This window comes from Notechis scutatus, chromosome 2 (genome assembly GCF_049901735.1).
Source record: "Notechis scutatus isolate UNSWTSFEM ecotype Mainland chromosome 2, rNotScu1.2, whole genome shotgun sequence".
NCBI lineage: Eukaryota > Metazoa > Chordata > Lepidosauria > Squamata > Elapidae > Notechis > Notechis scutatus.
The window spans coordinates 9,264,424-9,276,479 of record NC_142010.1 but is presented as its reverse complement, the minus strand read 5'-3'; the positions used below and the strand labels follow the sequence as shown (position 1 = coordinate 9,276,479).

The 12,056-nt window shown below is 42.5% G+C and overlaps 5 non-coding genes across 5 annotated transcripts; 4 read left to right on the top strand and 1 right to left on the bottom strand.

The window, feature by feature from the left end:
- The first annotated feature begins 1,092 nt into the window (after positions 1-1,092).
- On the top strand, positions 1,093-1,165 carry TRNAV-AAC (transfer RNA valine (anticodon AAC)). Its single transcript has one exon. It is a non-coding gene; the product is annotated as a tRNA-Val (tRNA).
- Positions 1,166-2,043: 878 nt separating this feature from the next.
- On the top strand, positions 2,044-2,117 carry TRNAN-GUU (transfer RNA asparagine (anticodon GUU)). Its single transcript has one exon. It is a non-coding gene; the product is annotated as a tRNA-Asn (tRNA).
- Positions 2,118-4,228: 2,111 nt separating this feature from the next.
- Positions 4,229-4,300, bottom strand: TRNAE-UUC (transfer RNA glutamic acid (anticodon UUC)). Its single transcript has one exon. It is a non-coding gene; the product is annotated as a tRNA-Glu (tRNA).
- Positions 4,301-9,818: 5,518 nt separating this feature from the next.
- On the top strand, positions 9,819-9,892 carry TRNAN-GUU (transfer RNA asparagine (anticodon GUU)). Its single transcript has one exon. It is a non-coding gene; the product is annotated as a tRNA-Asn (tRNA).
- Positions 9,893-9,914: 22 nt separating this feature from the next.
- On the top strand, positions 9,915-9,996 carry TRNAS-GCU (transfer RNA serine (anticodon GCU)). The gene has a single exon. It is a non-coding gene; the product is annotated as a tRNA-Ser (tRNA).
- Positions 9,997-12,056: the final 2,060 nt, after the last annotated feature.

Sequence of the window (12,056 nt, the reverse complement as noted above, 5' to 3'; positions counted from 1 at the left end):
TTCCTGCAAAAAGCTCACGTCCCGTTCACTCCTCTTTTATGTCCTATGGGAGGGGACAATCATCTCCAAGGTGTGGCTTTACTCCTGAGTTGACCCTGCTTTTCCCAATTGTTCCTGACTTCTGCTAGCTCCCCCATCTCACTGTTGTCTGAGTCTGAAGGCAGTTGCTGACTGCCAGCCTGCCTTGGCCTCATCTCTGCCCCTGATGCAGCGCCCTCCTCCGAATCTTCCTCACCCTCCAGACCCAGCCCAGGTTCCTCCCCAACCTCCTCACTACTGTCCGACTCTGCTGCCAGCTCTGTCAGCTGCCGGCGCGACACAACACCCAGGTGGGCAAATCCCTGAAAGATCAGTGGCACTACTCTTATGTGGAAGCACTGAATTGCTTGCATGAGCTCTTCAGTTAGGTTCCTTCCACTTTTTATCTTTGCTTGTGATGTAATGTCTTGTATGGGGGATTGTTTGCCAAAAAAACCAACCTTCTCCTGAAATGCAGGATTCAATCAGCAGCCTGAGAATGCCTTAAATTTTTCTCCCACACCTTTCACTCTGTCACTGACCTCTGGAGGGGACTGGAGACTAAGGCATATGAAGAACGGTTGCAGGAACTGGGCTTGGCTAGTCTAGTGAAGAGAAGGACCAGGGGAGACATGATAGCAGTGTCCTGATATTTGAGGGGCTGCCACAGAGAGGAAGGGGTCCAGATATTTTCAAAAGTTCCTGTAGGCAAAACAATGGATGGAAACTGAACAAGGAGAGATTCAACCTGGAAATAAGGAGAAATTTTCTGACAGTGAGAAGAATCAACCAATGGAACAGAAGTTGTCCTTGGAAGTTGTGGGAGCTTCATCACTTGAGACTTTCAGGAAGAGATTGGACATCCATCCATCCAAATGGTGTAGGGTCTCCCGCTTGGGCAGGGTGGGGTGGGGTGTTGGACTAGATGAACTACAAGGTCCCTTCCAACTCTGTTTATCTGTTATCTCTAAAAAAAAAAAATCAGCTTTTTAAGTTCTCTTGTATTGCAAACACCAATCTGGAATGGCCAGCAAGAGATATGGGTGGGCTAATTGAGAGCTACTCACACGTCTGGTTTCTGTAGTGTAGTGGTTATCACATTTGCCTAACACGCAAAAGGTCCCTGGTTCGAAACCAGGCAGAAACACATCTTTTTCTCAACATTGGGATCATTTCAAGTTCTATGCATGTACAAGAAATAGCTTTCCCTCCAGATGAAGAAGCATCCCATTTTCTTATCTCTCTTACCCAAGAGGGAATGTGTATAAGCAGAGGATACTTCTAACTATTTGCTAAAGACGACTAGTCATCCCAAGCCACCAACTAGGCAGAACAGAAGCCATAAGAGTTTTATGGCTTCACACATTCTGGAGCACTATGGAAAACTGGCCATTTCTCATTTCTAATCTGTCCTGGTCACCATCTAAACTGGGTGATCTTCCAGGACAGGAGAGATTAAATGCACCACCTCAGGGCTAAGATATTTGCTATTTGACAAGCTCACTGACCCATCCTCCTTGGCTCAATGGCTCATGGGTTCCCTTCCCCACAGGAGACATGAAACTTCCAGCTGTGGTTATCTTCACAAACCAAAAGCAGAGGAAGTACCCGGGCACAAGAGAGAGGAAATCCTGAAGTTATTTCTACATTTTGCTTCCTGCTGAGGATCCAAGGTGATGTCAGTGCCAGCTATCAAGAGCATTTCTCTTTTTCTCCCACTAAAACAGAATCTGAGGTGAAAAATGTCATCTGATGATGCTGCCTGTACTTCCTAGAAGAGCAAAAGGTGGAAGGAGACATGCGCCAGCCGGGACTCGAACCCGGGTCGCAAGATTGGGAACCCTGCATGATGCCCCTACACCACTGGCACAGCTGTTGGGAGTCTGTCTCAAGCAATATTTATATCCAGGATTTCTCTTTTCACAGTTGATGGCGACAGAGGGGAACACACTGTGTCTTGTGACCAAGGCATCTGATTGCTGTCTAGCCAGCCCCAGCTATGGATGCTCAGGAGGCCTATGCCAAGTCTCTGTGGCGCAATGGGTTAGCGCGTCTGGCTGTTAACCAGAAGGATGGTGGTTCGAGCCCACCCAGGGACGGCCTGCTTGATTCAGAGCAAAGGTGATGGATTGAATGCAGCACCCAGCTTTTCATCTGGAGGCTTCAATTCTCCCCTAGTCGATCCTTTTTCTCACCTAAATATTTGGCCATCATCTGCATTTTTTAAAAAATATTCCAGAGTGCAGAAGGAAGAACAAGGCAGACTTATTCACAATCAGTGACTAAGCTGAAAGTGGGGAGGAATCACCCCACGTGTCCTGGGCTTCTTCCTCTGACGGTCCTCGGTGGGAGCTCTCCAGGGTCCTGAAACAGCTGCCTGTTGCAAAGATTAGGCCATCCACAGGTGAAACTCAAAAAATTAGAATATTGTGCAAAAGTTCATTTATTTCAGTAATGTAACTTAAAAGGTGAAATTAATATAGGAGATAGACTCATTACATGCAAAGCAAGATAGTTCAAGCCGTGATTTGACATAACTGAGATGATGGCTTACAGCTCATGAAAACCTCAAATCCATAATCTCAGAAAATTAGAATATTGTGAAAAGGTTCAATATTCTAGGCTCAAAGTGTCCCACTCTAATCAGCTAATTAAGCCATAACACCTGCAAAGGGTTCCTGAGCCTTTAAATGGTCTCTCAGTCTGGTTCAGTAGGAATCACAATCATGGGAAAGACTGCTGACCTGACAGTTATACAGAAAACCATCATTGAGGATTCCAGTTTGAGCTTCTTCGGCGATAGAAATCCACGATCGTGCGCAGTTTCGGTCTGGGCTCGCCGCTGGAGCACCCCGAGCTGGCTGGTTTTGGGACTAAGCCACCCCGTAGAGGTGGTGAAGAGGGGGGAGACTGCCAGCAGGGTTGAGGAGAGCCGCATCTCTCCTCCTAAGCTGGCCATTACTCCCTTTCCCGAAGGCGGTTGCAGCGGTGGTCAGAAATGGCCACCTCAAAGAAGAACTCGACCAGAAAAGAATGTGCAGGAGGAAGATAAGAAGTGAAAGTTTTGGCTGGGTGGGTTAAATTGCAAAAGCAACAACTAAGGTACCCTGGAATTTAAACTAAAAAAAAAAATAACATCGTTCCCAAAGAAGATTCTGAAGCAGCGAAGGAAAGTGAAAAGGGAAAGGTTTGGGTTTTTTTTCTTCTCTCCCTTTCCCTATACTGACAACTAAGAGACTTAAATAAGAAATCGGGGAAAAAATCCGCTTTGACATCAACAGGCAATTAGGCTGAAAATAAAACAAAATGTCAAAGGAATAATAAAGATTTCTGGACACTAAAAAGTTTTTATAAGCAGGAAAGGAGAGAAAAAGAATAAAAGGGCAGCATCTGGAGAAAAAAAAAAAGAAGGAGACTGCCTGGAATTAAAAGGAATCTACAGTAAAACTTCAACAAGACTTCTAAAAGATACATTTTAACTGAAACTTGGCAACTAAATAGTAGAAAGGAAGAGAAAGTGAAAAAAAGCAAAAAGAAACAGCTTGCGTATATTTGGATTACTTGGTGATCTTTGGATTCTTGGTTACTGCATTTGAATGACGGGTGGTTGTTTAAAAATTTATACAATGGCACTACTTCTGGATGAATTGAAAATGGAACTTAAAAAGTACAAAGAAGATGCACAAGAAGGCATTTGTCAAGCTGCTATTACGAATAAACAAATTGTCCCAAACGAGGATTCAGAGCTAATACGCCCTCTTTTATTTCCTGAGAGGCGTGTCAGTCTCTCAAGTTAGTCCCTGATTTGACATTTCCTTTTACGTTGCATTTCCCTCTTCTGCCTGCGTCTTTGCCTTGCATCAAACCAGCATTCCTCGGTTTGATCCTCAGCCAAGGACTCCGGCACTCTCCCCTGATTATCTGCCGACACCTGAGGCACAATCAGGGAGGAAGATTCTGGGGAGGAAGACGACTCCGAAACTTCCAGCAAAGCAGGCTCAAACTTCAAGGCCAAATCCTCCTCTTCCTCATTACTCGAGCCTGTGTCTTCTAACAGAGCAGGCTCAAGCCTCCGAGTCACAACAGGATGGGATGAGGGGAAAGAAAAAGGAAGAAAAGGAAAGGCATTTTTCTGAAAAATTCAGTCAGAAAAATGATCCTTCTTGAAAATTCCACCTACAGGATGATGGGATTTTTGCAAACAAAAGCTTTCCCTGGCTGGGAATCGAACCCAGGCCGCAGCGGAGAAAGTGCCGAATCCTGACCACTAGACCACCAGGGAAGGACAAGGGGGCCTTCATCCCTCCAGTTGCTCCTTGGAAGGTTCATCAACTCCAGCCTCTGGTCCTGTAAGTGGGAAGTTTTGTAAGAAAGCCGGAGAATCTCTGCCTTTGAGACTTTCACTTTCTCCTTGGTTGGAAAATCCCAACTGCTGGGGGCTTGCGAAGAGACCCCTGTTCTACCACCCAGGCTTTCAGACAGGCAGAAGGGCCAGGTGGGAGTGGAGAGGCTTCCTGAAAACTTTCTTTAGAGCATACAACCTTGTCAAGGTTGCCAGGCTTACTATGGTCAACCCCGAAGCCAACATGGCTGAGCCTGTCTTTCAGGCTTCAAGGCTGCCACAAGGCAGGGGGGCGGGGGGAGTTAAATAGCTTGGCTTTGCAGTCAAAATAGAAAGTATTCTTGTGGGAACCAAGGTCATTCTAGCAGGTGGCTGAGGAGTGGCGTAATCAAGCAACCTGGCAGCACTTCTATTGGACAATGTGACTGTTAGGAATAACATGGTTACCTAACTTAGTTTGGGTAAAATAATATATATAGACTATGATTGTGTGTGTCACTTTGAATGTAAAACATGTATTTTGGGTGCGGTTGTAAAATCACCATAAGAGGAGCAAGAGAGCTCACTGTTTGCTGGCTTTTACTGGATTGCTGACAATGATGGATTGATGGTGATAACTGCGTGTTTTCCCTGCTATTGCTGAACGAAGAAAAGAGGTTTGATTTTCTTCATATCTCTACTGCAAAAAGAGATATATTACTGGATTGATAATTTGTAAGTTTACTGACCTCTTTCTCGACACTGGACTTTGCAACTGATTAATCCCTGGACGGACTGAACTTAGTGTATGATATATGGACTGTTTGACTATGCTAACAATCTTACTGGAATAAAAACTATTTAACTGGCACAGTGTATCTGTCTTACTGAGTGTAAGCTACAACAACGTTTATCTCATATATCTGCCTGCCTGACTGACTGCCGTTGCACATTCTGCTAGGGTGTATATCCCTAACAGTGACCGATGACCTGAGGGGAAGGGGAACTTTCACTTTTTAATTAGGTGAAAACCGTGGAAACTTTCAGAGTCGGTTTATCACCACTTGTGTCAATATGACGTATCCAATAAATTGTTCTTTGGGGAAATCTAACTGCCTCAGAGTTCTGCTTTCTATGAGTGGATTGACTTGGAACGCTGACAGCTACCTTCCAGCTGACTTGCTGAAGATCACAGCTCCCTCTTGACATCTCTCTGAAGGCCTATAGGCCGTGGACGGGTAGTGGTTGGGGACCCCCTGGTGTAGGGGCATCATGCAGAGTTGCCAATCTTGTAACTTGGGTTCAAGTTGTGGTAGGCACATGCCTTCTTTCACCTTTTACCTTTCTGGGATCCGCGCGCAGCAAAGCCAGACAATGTCTCCATCCCAGCGGGAGGAAGAGAGCCATGACTTCACATGGAACCGAAGTTATGAAAATCAAAGAGAACCCTGGCACCAGATACGAGTCTTCAGAATGAGGGAGAACGGTGCCCTTGAGGGTACCAAGGTAGGATCTGAGACTTGGGACTCTTGTCTCCTGCTGTAAATTCAGATCTTCGGGCAAATTAGTTTCCTCTCAGCTTCTCCACTTGGTCTCCTGTTAAGTGGGCGTTTCAAGCTAGCATGAGATTCCAAAACCCTCACGTAAGCCCTTCCAAACATCTCATGTTTGTAATTTGCAATCGACCCAAAGTTCATTAAACATATGACTGAAAAGAAATCATACCAACCGTATTTAATTAATTTAAGGTTACAGGTAAAACAAAATAGAACCCATTTAAGTTTTGGTTGAGATCCTCACAGAAAATCAGAATTTGGGACCTTCGCTGGAGAAAAGCCTTTGCACGTCCATTTGTAGCGCTTCTAAATAGTAGCTCCTTTTCAGAGCTCTTCCTCTGACATTTCTTCCAGAGGTTTATGGTGAGAAATCTCCGATACAGACACTTTGGACTGAAAAAACATTCCCAGTTTACATTCCGTTATTTTCATCCTCATGAAGTAGTAACTCCTTTGTAAATTGCAGCATTTTTCAATGTGGCAGATATCTACCACCGTTCCTGGAGTGATTGTCCCAATTATATTTCCAGTTTCCAAAAATCCCTTTCCTTAGCGGATGCTTGACTGGAATCCCAGCATGCTTTAAATTCTCCCCCCCCCCCACGCTTATATAAAACCGAAAAAGCAAAGAAGAAACCCTCACAACACAGGCCGCAGACTCTGAACTTCTTCTTCCAATTCAGCCTCCATCAAATTTCTTCCCCAGAATTTGCTGTGGTTTGCTTTCATAATGAGAAGCAAGGGTGGAAATGTAGATTGTAACAGTATGAAGGAAAGGAAGAACAACCTGAACTCTAGAAAGGGATGGAGGATTATATTCCTCCCCGCACCTCTGCTCTAAAGGGAGAAATGATGATCGGGTTTCCTCATCCTGAGACCCAGCAGGGACCTGTTGTTGTTCAGATGCAGTTCCTCCAAACAATTGGGGAACCTGCAATTATTAACTAATAGGCAGGAGAGTTGTTGACAGGGCAGTTAAATTTCCTTTAATCCCCACTGTTACTTTTTCTTTGCAACCTCCTACCTACAAAAACCACAGGCAGGATTTAGAATTCAGCTTTTTCCAGTCTGGAGTAGGAAGGTAATTTATGCATGCATATTGAAGGAGATTTAGTTTTAATATGGACTGTTATTCAAATATAGACCATTGCATGAGATTTTTAGACACCTTTTTGTATTGAAGCTCTTCCTGCACTCGCTGCATTGATATGGCTGCTGCCCTGCGTGGATCCTTTTTATGGTAAATGACAGCAAATTCTCAAGCTCTTTCCACACTCCACTGATATGGCTTATTCCGTGTGGATCCTTCAATGGTAATATAAGAACACGAGTCCTCTTAAGCCCCTTTCCACATTTCATATACAGGTAGTCTCAGTTTGCTTAGTGACAGTTCAAAGTCACTTTGAAAAAAGTGACTTATGACTGTTTTTCACACTTATGACCGTTGCAACATCCCCATGGTCACGTTATTTACATTCAGATCTTGGACAATTGACTCACATTTAAAACAGTTAGTGTCCTGGAGTCCTGTGATCAACTTTTGCAATCTTTTGACAAAGTCAATGGGGAAAATAGATTCATTTTAACAACAGAGTTACTAATTTAACAATCTTATATTATAAAATATAAGTGAAGGGGGGGGAATTAATTATGGAAAGCTTATAACTGTTCCCATAGAAGTATGATATTTAATTGAAAAGTAATGTTAAAGAAGTTAAGATTTTAATGAATATTAACATTAATGATAGAATTTGGAATGGAATGTGTTGTTTTAATTACATATATTTATAATCTTATTTTTTTTAAGAATATAGTGTGTATTTTAAGAATGTACCAAGCAGAATCCGAATGTAAGTTATGTATTATATTGAATGTTATAACTTTAAGGTATATATTGAAGCTTAAATAAGAGTTAAAATGGATAAAATTAAAAGATATAAAGGTGTCATACTCCAATCAGCAACTACAGGAGAAACTTTGTTTAATGAGAAAAGATAATATGAAATTGAAACAGGACAGACAAAAAGTATAAATATAATGATTTGAATTGAGATGAGATGAGATAATTAAAATAAAATTGAGAAAATTAAAAGAGGGGAGAAGCTATGTAGAAAATGTAAAACAGTAATAAGATATGGAATAGAATATAAAAATGAGCATGAAATTGAATTTGTGTCTGTACGAAGAAATGTAACCCGGGATTACGCTACTTTCAAAAAAGATGTTTTATTTGTATTTTTTTGTGAAAACTCAAATAAAATTTACCAAAAAAAAAAAAAAAGAAAACTATCATTGACACCATCTATAAGGAGGGAAAGCCTCAAAAGATAATTGCAAAAGAAGTTGGATGTTACCAAAGTGCTGTATCAAAGCACATTAATAGAAAGTTATGTGGAAGGGAAAAGTGTGGAAGAAAAAGTTGCACAAGCAGCAGGGAAGACTGCAGCCTGGAGAGGATTGTCAGGAAAAGGCCATTCAAAAGTGTTGGGGACTTTCACAAGGAGTGGACTGAGGCTGGAGTCAGTGCATCAAGAGCCACCACACACAGACGGATCCTGGACATGGGCTTCAAATGTCGTATTCCTCTTGTCAAGCCGCTCCTGAACAACAAACAATGTCAGAAGCGTCTTACCGGGGCTAAAGAAAAAAAGAACTGGTCTGTTGCTCAGTGGTCCAAAGTCTTCTTTTCTGATGAGAGCAACTTTTGCATCTCATTTGGAAACCAAGGACCCAGAGTCTGGAGGAAGAATGGAGAGGCATACACTGCAAGATGCTTGAAGTCCAGTGTGAAGCTAGAGTTGGTCCACTGTGCTTCATTAAGTCCAGGGTCAACGCAGCCATCTACCAGGAGATTTTGGAGCACTTCCTGCTTCCTTCTGCAGACGAGCTTTATGGGGAATGCTGACTTCATTTTCCAGCAGGACTTGGCACCTGCCCACACTGCCAAAAGCACCAAAACCTGGTTCAATGACCATGGGATTACTGTGTTTGATTGGCCAGCAAACTTACCTGACCTGAACCCTATAGAGAATCTATGGGGCATTGCCAATAGAAAGATGAAAGACATGAGACCGAACAATGCAGAAGAGCTGAAGACCGCTATTGAAGCATCCTGGTCTTCCATAACACCTCAGCAGTGCCGTAGGCTAATAGCTTCCATGCCACACCACATTGAGGCAGTAATTGCTGCAAAAGGGGCCCAAACCAAGTACTGAGTATATGTGCATGCGTATACTTTTCAGAGGTCCGATATTGTTCTATGTACAAACCTTGTTTTATTGATGGCATGTAATATTCTAATTTTCTGAGATTGTGGATTTGGGGTTTTCATGAACTGCAAGCCATAATAATCTCAATTATGACAAATCACGGCTTGAGCCATCTTGCTTTGCATGTAATGAGTCTATCTCCTATATTAGTTTCACCTTTTAAGTTGCATTACTGAAATAAATGAACTTTTGCATGATATTCTAATTTTTCAAGTTTCACCTGTACAACCTTAACATTGATGCCTTCTCAAAGTCTGGGCAGTTGCTGAAATCATTTGCCTACCAAGTAAAATAAGCAGGACAGTTGAGAAGCAGAGGCATTAAACGTAGATGCTCAAAGCCAAGAGATGTTAAATGCAAAATGAGATGTGGTTGATTGTGTGACTGCCAGTATGGAAAAATGAATAGAGCTTGGACATATTTTTAACAGCAGGCAGCCATCTGTTAGAAAACAAACTCCCCCTTTGGTCTCTCCTGGTGTGGAGACTGAAGCCAAAGCCTGCACCTCTGTGGCAGGGGAATGTTTCTGTTGCGTCAATCTAGCACTTACAGGGTAACACCCCCCTGCACCCCCACAAGGGATGGGGTGGGAGCCCCATCTGTCCCACAGCAGCTGCTACACCATAGAGAGAGTCGAGGGGAGGCCTGTGCCAGGTCTCTGTGGTGCAATGGGTTAGAGCGTCTGGCTGTTAACCAGAAGGATGGTGGTTCGAGCCCACCCAGGGATGGCTGCGGGTGCCATGCCCCCTTGACGAGGTGGCCGAGTGGTGAAGGTGATGGACTGCTAATCCATTGTGCTCTGCACGCGTGGGTTCGAATCCCACCCTCGTCGGCACCTTTTCCTTCTGTTTGTGGGATTTTGGGGTGAAAGGATTAGTCCCGCTCTGTATATTGGAAGGGTGAAAAGCCAAGCAGTGTCGCTATTTTTGCAGTGTTTGTGCTCTTTCTTCGGGGAGATAATTGTTGTGCTTTCATTATTGTGAAGTATCTCAATTTCTATTGTTCCCTCCAAGTCCGATTTTAGGCTATTTTTTGGAATATTTTTTCTTTCACAAGACACATACATCACCAGCCCCAAATAATCTCTGTTCTGAATATAGTTTTTTATCCCCCAGTATTTTTCACAGACAACTATCCAGCACCAATGAAGATTGACTGCCAGGTTGAATTATAGAACCCAAACCAGGTTTAAAATGTCTGGCAGCATGCTAACATACACTGACCAAGAAGGCACCCAGTTATTCTTATTAATCATAATGATCTCGTTCGAATATTTATTGTTTTTAATTCTGTTTTGCAACAGACTTCTAAACCATCTCTGGATTTTTGGCAAAAAATCCTTGTATCAAAGGACTTCTACAAGTAGTCCTCATAACTTTCCACCACAACTGAGCCCAAGATTTCTTTTGTTAAGCAAGGCAGCTAAGTGAGCGTTGTCCCATTTTACAACTTCTCTTGCCACAGTTGTTAAAAGTGAATCACTGCCATTGTTAAATTAGTAACATGATTGTTAATTGACTCTGGCCTCCCTATTTGTTTGTCAGAAGGTCGCAAAAGGTGGTCACATTACCCCAGGACACTACAAATGTCATGCATATGAGCCAGTGGCCAAGCGTCTTAATTCTGGTCGTGTGCCCTATGGGGATAATGCAACGATCGGAAGCAGGGGTGGGCTCCTGGGGGTTCGGGAGATCCCCTAACTAGGATTCTGTGCAGTTCAGAGAACCCCCAAATCTCACTCCTGGCTGCCCCCCGCCCACCCCCGCCCCTCCCAGGAGTCTGTGAAAATAAATTGACCTCCTGCCACAAAGAAGAGGGGGTCAATTTATTTTCCAAAGCACCAGAAAGCAGGACAAGAAACAATGGATGGAAACTAATCAAGGAGAGAAGCAACCTAGAATCAAGGAGAAACTTCCAAACAGTGGTGACAATTAACCAGGGGAACTTTCACAGGTTGTGGGTGCTTCATCACTGGAGGTTTTTTTTTTATAAATAAATTTTATTAATTTTACAATTAAAACAAACCAACAACACATACACAAATGAAAGAAAAGGAGAAGAAAATAGAAAGAAAAAATAGAAAGCAATTAAAAACATTCTCAACTTCAACAGTAAGATCTCTTTTTTTTTTAACCCTTAATTTATGCCATATACACACACCTAATTCTTACATATATCTGTATATCACTACTATGGGTTTATCCTATCCTCTTTGGCCTTATAATGTAAAATCTATCTTTGGTCTATCCATTTGTACCAGCAATTCCAGCTATTGTAGTATATTGAGGTGTCTTTATTTTTTAGTGCCAAAGTTAATTTGTCCATTTCTGCACAACTTGAAATTTTTTGAATGATCGTTTCCTCTGATGGAACCTGAGGCTGCTTCCAACATTGGGCAAAAGCTAATCTGGCCGCTGTCAAAATGTGTATTATTATATATTTCGCAAAAAAAAGAAAAGAAAAAAAAAGCATCACTGGAGGTTTTTAAGAAGAGACTGGACAACAGCCACTTGTCTGAAATGGTACAGGGTCTCCTGCTGGAGCAGGGGGTTGGGCTAGAAGACCTCCAAGGTCCCTTCCAGCTCGATTCAGATTCTGACAGTTTTTAAGTGTGAAGGCTGGTCTTAAATAACTTTTTTAGTGCAGGTGTTTTGGTATTTATTTTCATTTATCCACAAAAGTAAAATACAAAACAGAAAAACAAACATGCAACATTAACAATGGAAAAAAAAGGAGAGATAAAATTCTTTGTACACAAAAGAAAGGGGAGAAAAAAAACCCAAATGTGCAATATATCTAAATCTTAAAACATAAAAAGAATCCATCCTGGCTGGCTGTTAAAAAAATAAATAGAGGTAGCCCTAGACCGGAGGTTTCCAAACTTGGCAACTT